At 43.3% G+C, this 15,614-nt stretch overlaps 1 protein-coding gene across 1 annotated transcript in view; it reads left to right on the top strand.

Moving 5' to 3' along the window:
* Nucleotides 1-15,614, top strand: part of AHNAK (AHNAK nucleoprotein) — a 136,516-nt gene that overhangs the window by 93,702 nt on the left and 27,200 nt on the right. The window lies entirely within an intron of this gene.

Raw genomic sequence — 15,614 nt, 5'->3', positions numbered from 1 at the left:
GCTTATCCTAGTTGCTCCCACATGGGCCCAACAACCCTGCTTCACAATTCTGTTGGAGCTATCAGAAGATCCCCACCAAAAACAACACCTCTCCCCCAAGTTTCTTACTCAGAACCATGGAGAGATAAGACATCTTGGTCTAATCAGCTCAACCGTGCCATTTGGTACCTGAAATCCTAGAGTATGGCTACCTTAATCTTCTGCCAGACCGTATGAATGTTATCAAAGAGGCTAGATGCCCTACCACAAGAGCATGCTACGCAGCATAGTGGAAGAGGTTTGTCATTTATTGTAACAACAATCCGATCGATTCACTAGATGCTTCAACACTAGACATAATTTGTTATATATCACACCTACAACGTTCTAATTTAGTGTACACATCCATACGCTTGCATCTCGCTGCAATAGCTGCATATCTTCAAAATAGGCAGCACTTGTCTTTTTTTAGAGGGCCCACTTTTAAGTTTTTATGGAAGAACTTAAAAGACTCATTACTCCCAGACTTCCACCTTCTCCAGTCTGGAATCTCAACATAGCCCGTACAAGAATCATGGGTCCACCATTTGAGCCATTGTACAAATGTCCAATAAAATCTATCACCTGGAAAGTAGTCTTCCTTATAGCCATCATTTCTCTAAGAATAGTCGGTGAGCTTCAGTCACTAACCATAGAGGAACAATTTTAGCAAATACATCAAAGCAAAGAGGTTCTTAGAACTCACCCCAAATTCTTACCTAAAGTCATCTCTGCCTTTCATATCAACTAATCTGTTGAGATGCCTGTGTTCTTCCCTCATTTTATAGAAGAAACAGTGGTTCCAGTGGTGCAATAAATGTACGGTCATAAATTAGTACAACACATAATAACAATTACAATTTGAGGGATTTGAGAGGGATGCAGGAGGGAAAAGCAAGGCTCATAACACCACATTCTTATATCATCATTGGCTTTGTATTATTTCAAAAAGAGATAAATCAAATGTATACATTGTACACATAGTGTTTGTGAAAAGTGCAAAGTGTCCCAAGTGTATAGTGAGAACCAAGGAGGCAGTTGAGTGACAACAAGTGAATTATATACAAGGTTTCTGCAGGGGGTATATTACAAGGAAAAGGAAAAAACGAAATGAAAGCAATAATTATAAACAAAAATGTTACAATGACTATCTTCAATCATAGACACTGTTTATATGGTTCATTTCCATAGGGCGTCGACGTCGTTTTGACCCGGAAGTGGATGGCGGGTCTCGTCAGGACCAGGGGGATGTGGGACATCTGGGTGAAGCGAGCTCAATTGCTAGGTGGTGAGTGCCAACCATGCGTGAAATTAAGGGTAAAAAACTTACAGTGAACCCAGCCGGGTACACTGTGGTTCGTATTATCATGATTGAATTCTGTCTGCCCCGCTCGTTGGTCAGGTACAGAGACTGTGCCCACAAGGGGCTGAAGTATGTAGGAGCGAACCAGGCCGCTGATGATGCGTATTCTTGGCGGATAGTTTATAGTGAACCAGGAAAATGCCTGGGGATTGGAGCGCGATCGCTTCTGACAGTCTGTCTGAATCCAACTGTTCGAGCCCGAACATCATCAGCGGCCTGGTTCGCTCCTACATACTTCAGCCCCATGTGGGCACAGTCTCTGCACCTGACCAACGAGCGGGGCAGACTGCATTCAATCGTGATAATACTGACCACAGTGTACCCGGCTGGGTTCACTGTAAGTATTTTACCCTTAATTTCACGCATGGTTGGCACTCACCACCTAGCAATTGAGCTCGCTTCACCCAGATGTCCCACATCCCCCTGGTCCTGACGAGACCCGTCATCCACTTCCGGGTCGAAACGCCGTCGACGCCCTATGGAAATGAACCATATAAACAGTGTCTATGATTGAAGATAGTCATTGTAACATTTTTGTTTATAATTATTGCTTTCATGGTCGTTTTTTCCTTTTTCTTGTAATATACCCCCTGCAGAAACCTTGTATATAATTCACTTGTTGTCACTCAACTGCCTCAGTGGTTCTCACTATACACTTGGGACACTTTGCACTTTTCACAAACACTGTGTGTACAATGTATACATTTGATTTATCTCTTTTTGAAATAATACAAATCCAATGATGATATAAAAATTTGGTGTTATGATCCTTGCTTTTCCCTCCTGCATCCCTCTCAAATCCCTCAAATTGTAATTGTTATTATGTTTTGTACTAATTTATGAACGTACATTTATTGCACCACCGGAACCACTGTTTCTTATATAAAGTACGCACACTGGTTCCTCAGTGAGTAAGGTTCCCTTGTTTCCTTGTGTGTGTTCTTCCCTCAGCCAGATTCAGTGGCAGAACGTGCCCTTCACACATTAGATGTTAAGAGAGCATTACTATACTACATAGAAAGAACAAAACCTTTTAGGAAAACCAAACAACTCTTTGTAGCTTTTGCTCTACCACATAAAGGCAATCCAATATCAATATCAAAATCAGGCATTGTAAGGTGGATAGTTAAGTGCATTCAAATATGCCACCTCAAAGCTAAACACCCATTAACAATTCCCCCTAGAGCGCAGTCTTCACGCAAACTAGGGGCTTTTATGGCATTCTTAGGAAACATACCCATAGATGACATCTGCAAAGCTGCAACATGGTCTACACCACACACATTCACAAAACATTATTGTGTGGATGTGCTAGCAAAACAACAAGCTAGTATGGGCCAGGCAGTTTTACAAACACAATTTCAAAACACTGCAACAGCTACAGGTTAGCCACTGCTTCAGAAATAACTGCTTTGTAGTGTATGCTAAAGCATATGATCTACAGCTCATATGCACTAACGGAAAATGCTACTTACCCAGTAGGCATCTGTTCTTGGCATATAGAGTTGTAGAGTCAAACGCCCACCCGCCTCCCCGGGTACCCTTTCCAGTTGCAGTGATAGGTTACTCAGATACAATTTACATAGACATCTCCCTTTATTACTTTACTAACTCCATCATCACCCTTTACGGCAAAACAATCTAAGAATGGAGTCGATGCCCATGCGCACTATCACCGAAAGGAGGAGTCACCTACCGCCTAACTACAATTTTTCTTTGAACAAAAACAAAGTGCAAACATCCGGACCCAACACCAGATGGCGATCTATGCTAAAGCATATGACTCTGCAGCTCTATATGCCAAGAACAGATGCACACTGGGTAAGCAGCATTTTCCTTCTGTGATCCTTTGGCCCAATAGGTGTCCATTTCAATGTCCATTTTTAATTACTAACGGGTCTGAGACCCGAAGGGACCCGGCCCATTTAAAATCCTGACTGTCCGAAAGAATGATTGAGTAGCTCTGCCAAGCATTTATTGCTTAGTGGTAAGGTGAAGGCTAATGGTCAGGTCTTCACAGTGCTTAATTTGTAAAAATATGAAGTGCCAGGGCCCTTCTCGGAAGGCCACTGCAGCATGCACCACCCATGCCTTGCTAGCGCTGCCAATGGCAGTACTAAAATAACACCTAGCCATCGCACTCCAAAAAGTGTGACAATTCAGTCTATTGCCGGCCAAACAAAGCTATAATACTGGCATGAGAGGATGGTATTATTCATTTTCATTGTATATTCACCGGTGTTGAGCTCATCTCCAAATTTAAAAGACAGTGCCACAATGTGGTGGACTGCCACTAGAGCCAGTGCTGACTATGAAGTGCTGGTGCTGAGCACTGGAAAACACGGGCACAATTTAAGTGTTGGGTCTTCAGCCCTCTGTGCCCAGAAGTAGCATTTAATGTATGGCACATTTTCGGGTTCTCTCGGCTGCCACCACTGCTTTAAATGGAAATGCCCTAATTGCTTTATAATCTCCTGGGGGCAGCACCTTTAAGGCAGAGCGGCACATGCTCTTTCTGTAGCAGTCCTGCTTGACACGCTGTAAGGCTAGTTCTTGTCTTATTTTTGTGCTATTTGGTTAGTGTTTACCTTCACTTTTCAGTGGTTGCAGGGCACTTTAGGGCTGTGTCATTTAACGTGAAATGAGCAGAGCTACAAAAAAAATACTTAATACTCTTGTCCTTTCTAAAATCTCTGTCCTTTTCCAGCACAGCAAGATGTATGTGCAGAAATATTCTTCTTTATTTTGATTCCTTTATTACCCAGAAAACATTTTCTGTGTATATATATATATATATATATATATATATATATATATATATATATATATATATATATATATATATATATATATATATATATATATATATATATATATATATATATATATATATATATATATATATATATATATATCCAACACAAAAGTTTCAAAGTATTGATGGCACTCCACTCAGAGATTGTTTTTCAAGTTATTTAATGATAACAATTGAGATCGCCTACGCGTTTCGAACTGGAGCGTTCTTGATCACGGCATAATTTTAGACAGTCAGTCCTTCTTTACTTTCACATTAAATACACATGTAAGCAACTGTGCATTGTGGGACTTGTAGTGCAGTTTTTTCATGTGTGCGTTTGAGCAATTTAATTCATTGGACAAATTCGCGCATTATCAATTATTACATTTAAGTACACTTGTACCTTTGAGAAATAGGTTCTTGGGCTTAGTGCCCTTTATGTGCTTTTCTGTTTTCAAGTGTATCATAGCAGATAAACAATTCTGAATGTTTCTCCCTTTACCTATGTGGCCTTGCGGCGAAATGCTTCCAATGCGCTAATATCATTAAATCGCGCATTATTCTCTGATATGCCTTTGTGTGTTTGATCAGGGGTTATATTAGCTTTGGGCATCTGTATGTGTATGCATATACAGATGTGGTTGGGAGCATTTGAGGTTCACGGGCTGAGTGCCCTGGTCACCGCAGTTACTGACCGTAGGTGTATGGGAGTAGTCTGTAATATGTTTATCATAGGGTGCATAAATCTACAGTTCTAGCATGCAATGTTTTTCAGCAGTCACAGTTTGCAATAGTGTCAATATTTACAAATGTACATGTAGTTCAGCGTCTCCATTCAGTCCCTGTGGTTGCATCGTTTGAAATCTCATGATGAGTCTCGACTCAAGTCGTCTCAGATCCAGTTTCCTGTCCCCACCACGTTCGTTTTGGGGTGCCACCGCAAGGCCAGAGTATGTCATGTGCTGCCATGATTTTCCAGGGTGGCCTCAAATTCACATTCAACCTAAGTTCCAGCGAGATAGAGTTCTTGGACACGAAAGTGTATGTGAGGAACAACAAACTGGAGACAACTGTACATCGTAAGAAAACTGCCACTAATAGCATTCTCCACGGACAGAGTTTCCACCCCGAGAGTTTAAAAAGGAGCATACCATATGGAGAGCTGCTCCGCATGAAAAGGAATTGTTCCGAAGAAAATGAAATGGAACAGAAGTTTAAGGAGACAAAGACTCGCTTCATGCAGAGGGGGTACAAAATGAAGGATATTGTCAGAGGAGAAAACGCAGCAAGGGAAATGCATAGAGACGAAATGCTGATATCTGGAAAAAAGATGAAAAGGTCATTACCAAAGAAAAGGAAAGGAAATCAACCGGAAACAATAATTACAGATGAACAACCATCCCGAATGGAAGAAACAACACTAGAAGATCAACCAAGACTAATAATGAGATACACAAAGGAGAGTCACAAAATACAAAGAATATTAACCAAATACTGGCATGTTCTAAAAAAGGATGGTGACATTGGCAGGGACATAGGAGAGAGTCCGCTAGTGAGCTACAAAAGAGCACCAAATTTATCGGATCACCTGGTACATAGCCACTTCGAAATATGCAAAAAACCATCCTGGTTAGAAATCGGTTAGAAATCAAAAAAAGAGGATTTACAAGATGCTTAGTATGCAAAGCATGTCAGATTGGCAAAAATCTTAAAAATATTTGTGATCCATCTGGGAAAAACTTTGAAATAAGAGATGTGATAACATGTGAAACATCCTTTGTGTATACATATTACAATGCAAATGCGGGAAAGACTATATAGGGAGTACCACGTGTCCATTGAAAAAGCGAATCCTGGAGCATACTCGTGCGATCCAAAACAAAGACTTCTCGTATGCCATGGCAAAGCACATGGCTACCCACCCTGGAAAATCATGGCAGCACATGACATACTCTGGCCTTGCGGTGGCACCCCAAAACGAACGTGGCGGTGACAGGAAACTGGATCTGAGACGACTTGAGTCGAGACTCATCATGAGATTTCAAACGATGCAACCACAGGGACTGAATGGAGACGCTGAACTACATGTACATTTGTAAATATTGACACTATTGCAAACTGTGACTGCTGAAAAACATTGCATGCTAGAACTGTAGATTTATGCACCCTATGATAAACATATTACAGACTACTCCCATACACCTACGGTCAGTAACTGCGGTGACCAGGGCACTCAGCCCGTGAACCTCAAATGCTCCCAACCACATCTGTATATGCATACACATACAGATGCCCAAAGCTAATATAACCCCTGATCAAACACACAAAGGCATATCAGAGAATAATGCGCGATTTAATGATATTAGCGCATTGGAAGCATTTCGCCGCAAGGCCACATAGGTAAAGGGAGAAACATTCAGAATTGTTTATCTGCTATGATACACTTGAAAACAGAAAAGCACATAAAGGGCACTAAGCCCAAGAACCTATTTCTCAAAGGTACAAGTGTACTTAAATGTAATAATTGATAATGCGCGAATTTGTCCAATGAATTAAATTGCTCAAACGCACACATGAAAAAACTGCACTACAAGTCCCACAATGCACAGTTGCTTACATGTGTATTTAATGTGAAAGTAAAGAAGGACTGACTGTCTAAAATTATGCCGTGATCAAGAACGCTCCAGTTCGAAACGCGTAGGCGATCTCAATTGTTATCATTAAATAACTTGAAAAACAATCTCTGAGTGGAGTGCCATCAATACTTTGAAACTTTTGTGTTGGATGTAAGCGGGAGACGGCCTCGATCCCGGTGATGGCACCAGCATAAATGTGTTCCCCCTGCGACGAGGCAGAGTGCGAGGGAATATATATATATATATATATATATATATATATATATATATATATAATGTTCGAGGCATATGGGCTGCAGACCACACGCTAGTGCATAGATCGCCATCAGGTGGTGGGCCTGGATGATTACACTTTGTTGTTGTATGGGAAGAGTCTTTGTTTGATAGATGACTCCTCCTGTAGAGCGTAGTGCGCATGGGCATCAACTCCATCTTCAGATTGTTTTTTTCTGCCATCCGGTTCGGATGTGTTGATTGTTCGGTCCCGTTACCGACCTCCTTTCGACTTCCAGTCCTACATCATACCATCGGTATCGTCTACGATCGTGATTCCAGTTACCTGCATCAAAGAAAGGCTTGCGCTTCTCGATTCCAGCTTTGGTCTGGGCCGTCGGGCCCAACTGCGTCATTGGGCCTTTGGCTCATGGAAAGAACACCCTTCAAGAAGTGCCCTCAGTATGGACACAAATTCCCCCCACACTGATCTACATGAGGTGTGCAATCTGTGCTTGTCCACAGAGCATGAGAGTTGAGATTGCCAGGCCTGCCTTTCGTTCCGGTCCAAGACAACCATCAGAGACCGTCTAGCTCGAAGAGACATGGCGCTGTCCTCTTCATCGACACCAGATCTCATCATAGACGAGGCTCCAATTGATCTAGAGTCCGAAAAACAACAGCAGGACAACATTGTTTCTGAAACAGAGAATTCAGCTTCCAGAGCCGACTGACAATCAGAAGACGATGATCTTCTTCCAGCTGGTCAACAGGTCATGAGTACAAGCATCAACCCTGTTCACACCCCCATACCGGGACAGGCTTCGGTTCCACCTCCACCTCCGGGTCCAGGTGCACACCGACCAAAAACTTCAGATGCCCCGCCTTCCGGCTCGGCAACGAAGAATCCTAAAAAACCTCCAAGCGACTTGGGCTCGAGTCAGTCTGTCGGTCCCAACAAGCAAAATGTCCTCAAACGGAAACTAACTCCTGCACCGAGGCAACCCTCGGTACCGAAACCGGTCAAGCCGAAAACAAGCTCAGCACCGAAAAAACAGTTCCCAAGCCTAGCGAACCGAAGCCAACTCTGGTACCGAAGAAAGTCGACCCAAAGTCCACTTTGGCACCAAAAACACACTTCGACACCAAAAGTTGTCGACCCGAAACGTTCTTCGGGACGAATAATTCCGGATCCGAAAACATCCGAGCCGAACAAGGGGCACGACACCAAGTCTTCGGAACCGAAACCAAGATCTACTCCAAAGACTGCAATAGACACTGTAAAACCTTCTAAGCAATTCGCCCCCAAGCAAGACAAGACGGTACCGAAAAAGGATAATTCCACAGAAGAGCTTTTCCGCCCAGATCCAAAACAAAAGACTCTTCGTATTCATCCAAAGACTGGACATATAATTACAGTGCATGAGAAGAGGAAAATGGACTCTCCCAAGCCACCTCCAGTTCCTCTCAAAAAACATGCTCAAACCTCCCCCATAAGAATTCCTTCACCACTGCCAGAGCTACCACTGGACATTTCCCCTGCACACTCACCATCCACCACGCACAGCCCTGCACCAGAGGATGACGACGATGAGGATAATTATTCACAAGGGGTAGAAAGTGAGCAACCCATAGATGAGACAGATGACCCAGACAATATTCCTGGGCCATCGGATGATCCCTGGGAAGAATAAAACGCGCCAGATGCACCAGATCTGCCACAAGATGACGCATACCCTTCTAGGCCATCTCCTCCAGATGACACTATAGGGTTTATGCAACTCATTCATAAGGCAGCCACCTTTCATGGGGTGTTTTTACACACTGATCCAGTAGAGGAAGACTTCCTTATGGATACATTACTGTCATCACATAAAACCACAACCACATTACCAATACCTAAGGGAGTAATAAAATACGCACCAGAGGTATTCAAGGATCCCGTCAGAGCCAGGGTAATTAACCCCAGACTAGAAAAGAAGTATAAAGCGGCTCCAACTGACCCAGCATACATCAAAGGCCAGTTGCCATTAGACTAATTAGTAGTCTCAAACGCTTGGACAAGAGCTAACTCGCAGACAACAGGGGATGCTCCACCCCCTGATAAGGAGTCCAAGCTTTTAGATGCTTCAAGAAAACGCACCATCTCGCAAGCAGCCAATGTCTGGAGAATTGCTAACACTCAAGCACTGTTAGCAAGATATGATCGAGCTCATTATGATAGCTAGAAACACTTATGCAACATTTGCCAGAACAATATAAGGCCAGGGCTTCTGACTTAATACAAGAAGGCAAGGTCATCACCAATACCTCAATCCGTTGTGTGTCAGATACTGCTGACACAGTCACTAGAGTAGTGGTCTTCAAACTTTTTGATGCCAAGACCCCCCATCAAAATCTTTTAGGAGTAAGGACCCCCTCCTGACAAAAATTTCTAGAACCTGGGAGTCCTTATCATTGACAACCATAAATGATCTCCAGAGAAATGGTCAATCTGTGGTTGCACCTCATTAGTACCAGTTTAAAACCAAAATATAGCAATAAGCAACAAAAAGGAGACCAGTACAGCTTTACAAAGGGCCTTCTACAGAGAGGCAACACCTGTTGCTGGTTTTTAGTAACTTTTAAACCTTTTTAGTAAATACATTTTTTTGGTTAAAATCAGTAGCTTATGCAGCAGATGATGGATTATATGGTAAATACGGCAAATTTATAATTATGCTAAAAATCGCTGCGCCCGCAAAATCACTTAATTCCAGTGTCCCCTGGTATAATAGCTGCAATGCACGGGCTGCAACTTTAATGCACGGCACTAGAGGAAACCATACTTTATTTCATGGGATGCTGACAGCTTGGAAATTACAGCTGCCTGTAACTGGAGGCTGATGAACATTATTCATCATCATTAAAAATACCTGTTTTTTAGGTCTTTCGTCGTCTGGTAGCTACATATAAAATAAGGGCAGCTTCAATGAATAATAAATATATTTTAAAAAGTTGTTACTCAGTAGGAAAAGCACTATAATAAATTATGAAACCTCTATCAGTTAATGCACTGCAAAAGTCTGTGTGAAACCAGAGATACACAGGATTAAATTGTGGCTGGTGCAGTGGAGTGTATCTTTAGAGCTATGAGGTCACAGCCTGTGACACAAAGCACTGTGAATATGTAAGTCCTTTTTTTATACTTGCAATACACGCAATATATGATAGACCGCTGCAAAATGTGCAAAATGTTTCATGATAAAATGGTGCTTCCAAAATATACTGGCTTATTTATAAGCCTCTTGCAGTGCCAGTGCATCTACGAGGCCATGCAAAGTCACTTTGCGTGGCTTTTGATGGCCTCCTAGATATGGCGTAAGGCAACGCAGCGCAAGTCTGTGTGTTGCTTTACACTGCATCAGTCCTTCTCAAAGTGCCTAAATAAACAGCATTGGCTTCAGGTCTTTCAGAGGGTTAACTTTAAATACATATGCTTAGTTCGCATTACATGGCGGTAGACATAGCCCTCTTACCGACAAATCTAGGTTCTAGACCCCCAAATGCAGTCTGCACCCAGAAATAGCTTGGGTATTCACCGGTCCCTCGTAAATAGCATGCAGAAATTTGCTCCTCTAATCACAAAATTTTGAACGCAAAAAATTATCTTATATATGGATGTGGGGTTTGGTGCAGCGCTAGACTGAATGTTGGTCACTGCTGTCATCATTTGCTTCACAGATGAGTATGCTACTAGGGCAACCAGGGGCCTAACAAAGGCCCCCGCATGTGGGGGCTCTCCTTCAGCATATCTTCCAGGGGACCCCCCTCATGTTTTGTTACGCTACTGCCTATTACCTGCAACAGCACTCTCTGAAATTGAAGCCAGTCATACAGCTAAACACCTTTCTGCCAGTGTACTGCTGGCCTGAAAGAAATGGAAATGTGCACAACGAGTTAATCTGCAAATCCTTTACATTTGCAGATTAACTCGTTGTGCATATTAGTATTTATTTCAGGCCAGCAACACACTGGTAGAAAGGCTGTTTAGATGTCTGTCTGGTTAAGATTTCCCAGTCCATGAATAAAACTCCAGGGAAAGCATTTCAGCTACGTCTCAGACGTTTTCATTTTGTAAATGAAGAGCGCGACCCCCTTGCCATGCCTCCACGGCCCATCTGGGGGTCGCGCCCCACAGATTGAAGATCTCTGTGCAATAAATACAGGCGTACTGTTACGTAGACATGCCTGGTTACGCATCTCTGGGTTCAAACCAGAGGTACAGACCAGTATCCTGAATCAACCTCTTGACCAGCAACATCTTTTTGGTCCTACAGTTGATAATTCACTAGAGAAAATGAAAAAAGATACGGACACAGCAAAATCCATGGGGGCCTTACAAACTCATACTCCCCGAGCGTCCTTTCGTCGCTCCTCTTACAGGGGCGCCTCCAAAGGTTTTCAAACAGAAAACTCCTCTTCTTATAAAGCGCCCACCCAATCCTCGCCCAATAGAGGTTATTACGGAGGAGGATTTAGAGGTAACAACACTAAAGGTAGAGGCAGAGGTAACAACAACCGCAATGGCTCCACTCCTAAACATTGACTTCCCTCCCCTCCCCCCAGACCATTCCACTCATGTCGGGGGAGATTACAACAGTTCCTACCTGTCTGGAACTCCATCACCACAGACAGGTGGGTAAAACAAATAGTTCGGTCAGGTTATTGCCTGGAGCTCACTTCCACTCCTCCAACAATACCACCCAGACAACGTCCCATGTCATAGGAGCATCTCACTCTCCTAAAACAAGAGGTTGCATCTCTACTGCAAAAGAATGCAGTAGAACCAGTCCCAGTACGCCATCAAAACACAGGAGTTTACTCCCTATACTTTCTTATCCCCAAAAAGGACGGTTCCCTCAGACCTATACTAGACCTGAGACCCCTAAATGTTTACATACAGTCCGACCACTTCCATATGGTCACATTACAGCAGGTTCTGCCTCTGTTAAAACAAGGCGACTTCCTTGCCACCTTAGATCTCAAGGACGCCTACTTCCACATTCCTATCCACCAAGCTCACAGAAAGTACCTTTGTTTCATACTAGACTGTCAACATTACCAGTTCAAAGTACTCCCTTTCAGAGAAACTACAGCACCTCAAGTTTTCACAAAGTGTCTAGGTGTCTAGCAGTAGTAGCAGTACACTTAAGAAGGGACAACAATCATGTCTTCCCATACCTAGATGATTGGCTAATAAAATCCAAGTCATACCACCAGTGCATGCAGCACACGCATCCGACCATCTGCCTGCTACACAAGCTAGGCTTCACAGTAAATCAAAAAAAAGTCACATCTTCAACCATCCCTGTATCAACAGTATCTGGGTGCCATAATAGATACCTCCAAAGCAATTGCATCCCCCAATCCAGCAAGGATACAAAGTATGCAAGCTCTTATACAAAAATTGCAGCTGCAACACTCACTACCAGCTGGAGTCTTCATGCATTTAATTGGAATGATGGCATCTTGCATCTTCATAGTGCCACACGCAAAACTCCAAATGCGCCCCCTGCAAGAGTGCTTAGCAAGCCAATGGAACCAGGCTCAACAACAAATAACAGATCTGGTGGTGGTGGACGAGCGGACACATCGCTCTCTGCAGTGGTGGAACACCAAAAACCTTTCCATGGGCCGGCCGTTCATAAAGCCAGTTCCACAGGTGGTGCTAACCACAGACGCATCTCTCACAGGCTGGGGAGTGCATTTGGAAGAGCACACAGTACAGGGCACATGGGCACCGCTACAAAAGCTACTCCACATAAATCATCTGGGGATGCTAGCCAATTCTCTAGCTCTAAAATCTTTTCAGCATTACCTATCCTGTTAAGTCGTCAAAGACAACAGATACACGAGTGGGAACTTCATCCTCCAGTTCTTCTACCTTTCTTTCACAAGTGGGGCCAACCAGAGATAGATCTGTTCGCCACACACCGCAACGCCAAATGCCCAAGCTTTGCCGCCATTGTCCAAAGGCAATGCGATATGGATGAGTTGGTCAAACAAATTTGCGTATGCTTTTCCACCTCTCCCACTCATTCTGTTAGTGGTACGCAAGCTTCAGCAACATTCCCTCATATTGATTCTCATAGCACCAACATGGGCAAGACAACCGTGGTACACCACACTACTAGAACTCTCAGTAGTACCACATCAAAAAATAAAACTCTCTCCACATCTACTGACACAGAACTATGGAGAGATCCTGCATCCGAACCCCATGCAGCTCAACCTGGCGATTTGGCTCCTGAGGTCTTAGAATTTGGATACCTCAATCTTCCGCCTGATTGCATGAATGTTAAAAACGAAGCTAGACGTCCCACCACTAGAGCATGCTATGCAGCCAAGTGGAAAAGGTTTGTTGTGTATTGCACAAATAACAACAGTAACCCACTAGATGTTTCTATCCAAAACATCATATATTTCATGCTCCATCTACAAAGATGTAGTTTGGCATACTCCTCAATCAGGTTACATATTGCTGCTATAGCAGCTTATCTTCAGAACAGACAACATCTGTCAACATCTGTCATTATTTAGAGTACCCGCCATCTAAGCATTTATGGAAGGAAGGACTCAAAGGGCTCAAAAGAATAATTCCTCCCAGGGTATCACCCTCCCCTCGATGGAATCTAAATGTTGTTCTAATTAGACTTATGGGTCCTCCATTTGAACCTTTGCATAGGTGTGAATTACAATTCCTTACATGGAAAGTTGCTTTTTTAATTGCTATTACCTCACTCAGAAGAGTGAGTGAGGTCCAGGCATTAACAATTCAAGAACCATTCCTACAACTCCATTACAACAAAGTGGTTCTTAAAACAAACCCGAAATTCATTCCAAAAGTCATTTCACAGTTCCACCTCAATCGATCGATTGAGTTGCCAGTATTCTTCTCTCAACCACAGACGGTTGCTGAAAGAGCTCTCCATACATTAGATGTCAAAACAGTGCTACTCTTCTATATTGATAGGACAAAACCATTTCGTAAAACAAAACAATTGTGTGTGTCCTTTTTTCCTCCACATAAAGGTACTATCCCATTTCAAAAGCTGGGATTGCAAGGTGGATTGTTAAATGCATTCAAATTTGTTACCAAAAAGCAAAACGCACTCTATCCATTCCCCCTAGGGCTCATTCCACCCGTAAATATGGGGCATATATGGCATTTCTAGGAAATATTCCCTTAGATGATATCTGCAAAGCAGCTACATGGTCTACACTGCACACATTTACAAAACACTACTGTGTAGATGTGCAAGCAAAACAACAAGCTAGTGTGGGCCAGGCTGTACTCAAGACGTTATTTCAAACCACTGCAACAGATACTGGTGGCCGCCACTAAGGGAGAGAACTGCTCTGCAATCAATGCACTAGTGTGTGATCTGCAGCCCATATGCCTCGAACGGAAAATGCTACTTATCAGTATGCATCTGTTCTTGGCATGTAGGGCTGCAGAGCCACACACCCCCACCCGCCTCCCCGGCTACCTATATCGATTCCAGTAATATCTTAATTAGATACACTAGACATGGACATCTTTTTCTGTACTCCTACAACTCCATCATTTCCCCAATGGCGAAAAACAATCTGAAGATGGAGTCGATGCCCATGCGCACAACGCTCTACAGGAGGAGTCATCTACCAAACAAAGACTCTTCCAAGACAACAACAAAGTGTAATCATCCGGGCCCACCACCAGATGGCGATCTATGCACTAGTGTGTGGCTCTGTAGCCCTACATGCCAAGAACAGATGCATACTGGTAAGTAGCATTTTCCTTACTTTCATTGCTGGACAATCTGCTGCCCATTTGTAAGCGTGAAGCAAACTGCATTACAACATTTAGGACAGTGTACCAGGCAACACCGCTTAAATGTTCATGACATGTTGCAGATGGTCGCTGAGATCCATGCCGGATAACCATTGGCCATGCACCAAATACTGATTACAGGTGATGAAAAGATCCGAGAACTCAATGGGGGGAAATGGAGAGAACGGAACCAGAAGTTAGAGATTGGTAATAGGAGCTTAGGTTGCAAGAGTCAAAAGAGACGCAAATGATGGACAGAATGCGAAACAAATCAAACATTCACCCCCAAGTAAAGATATCTGGGTTGAATCTATCTTTCTTTTGCTCACCACGCCACCACGGTTTAGACCCAGCCATATGCAAATCAGTCTTGACCCTGCTCCCTATGGCAACAGTCCATTCCAAACTGGCAAGCCAGGTTCTCCTTGGACCACAAACTAGCATGCTGGGACCGGTTTCCAGGTAACGCCACTCATCAGCCAGAGGGATTTAACCCAGATCTGTGACTGAGGGTGAATGTTTGATTTGTTCAGCATTCGGTCCACCATCTTTTCATTTTGCATAGGTGACAAGAGGGGCACAAGAGCAACCTACTAAGTGAGCTTGATAACAATCTTGTGGCAGGTTGAGCAGTAAAGGGAGTGTTCTAACCATACACTGTGGCTGAGGTGGAAGGTCTCCAGTAGAATGTGCATGACTGTAGGGCAGCCGAGCACCAACATTAATAAAAGG

This window comes from Lissotriton helveticus, chromosome 9 (assembly GCF_964261635.1).
Source record: "Lissotriton helveticus chromosome 9, aLisHel1.1, whole genome shotgun sequence".
NCBI lineage: Eukaryota > Metazoa > Chordata > Amphibia > Caudata > Salamandridae > Lissotriton > Lissotriton helveticus.
This window is presented reverse-complemented; position numbering and strand designations above follow the sequence as displayed.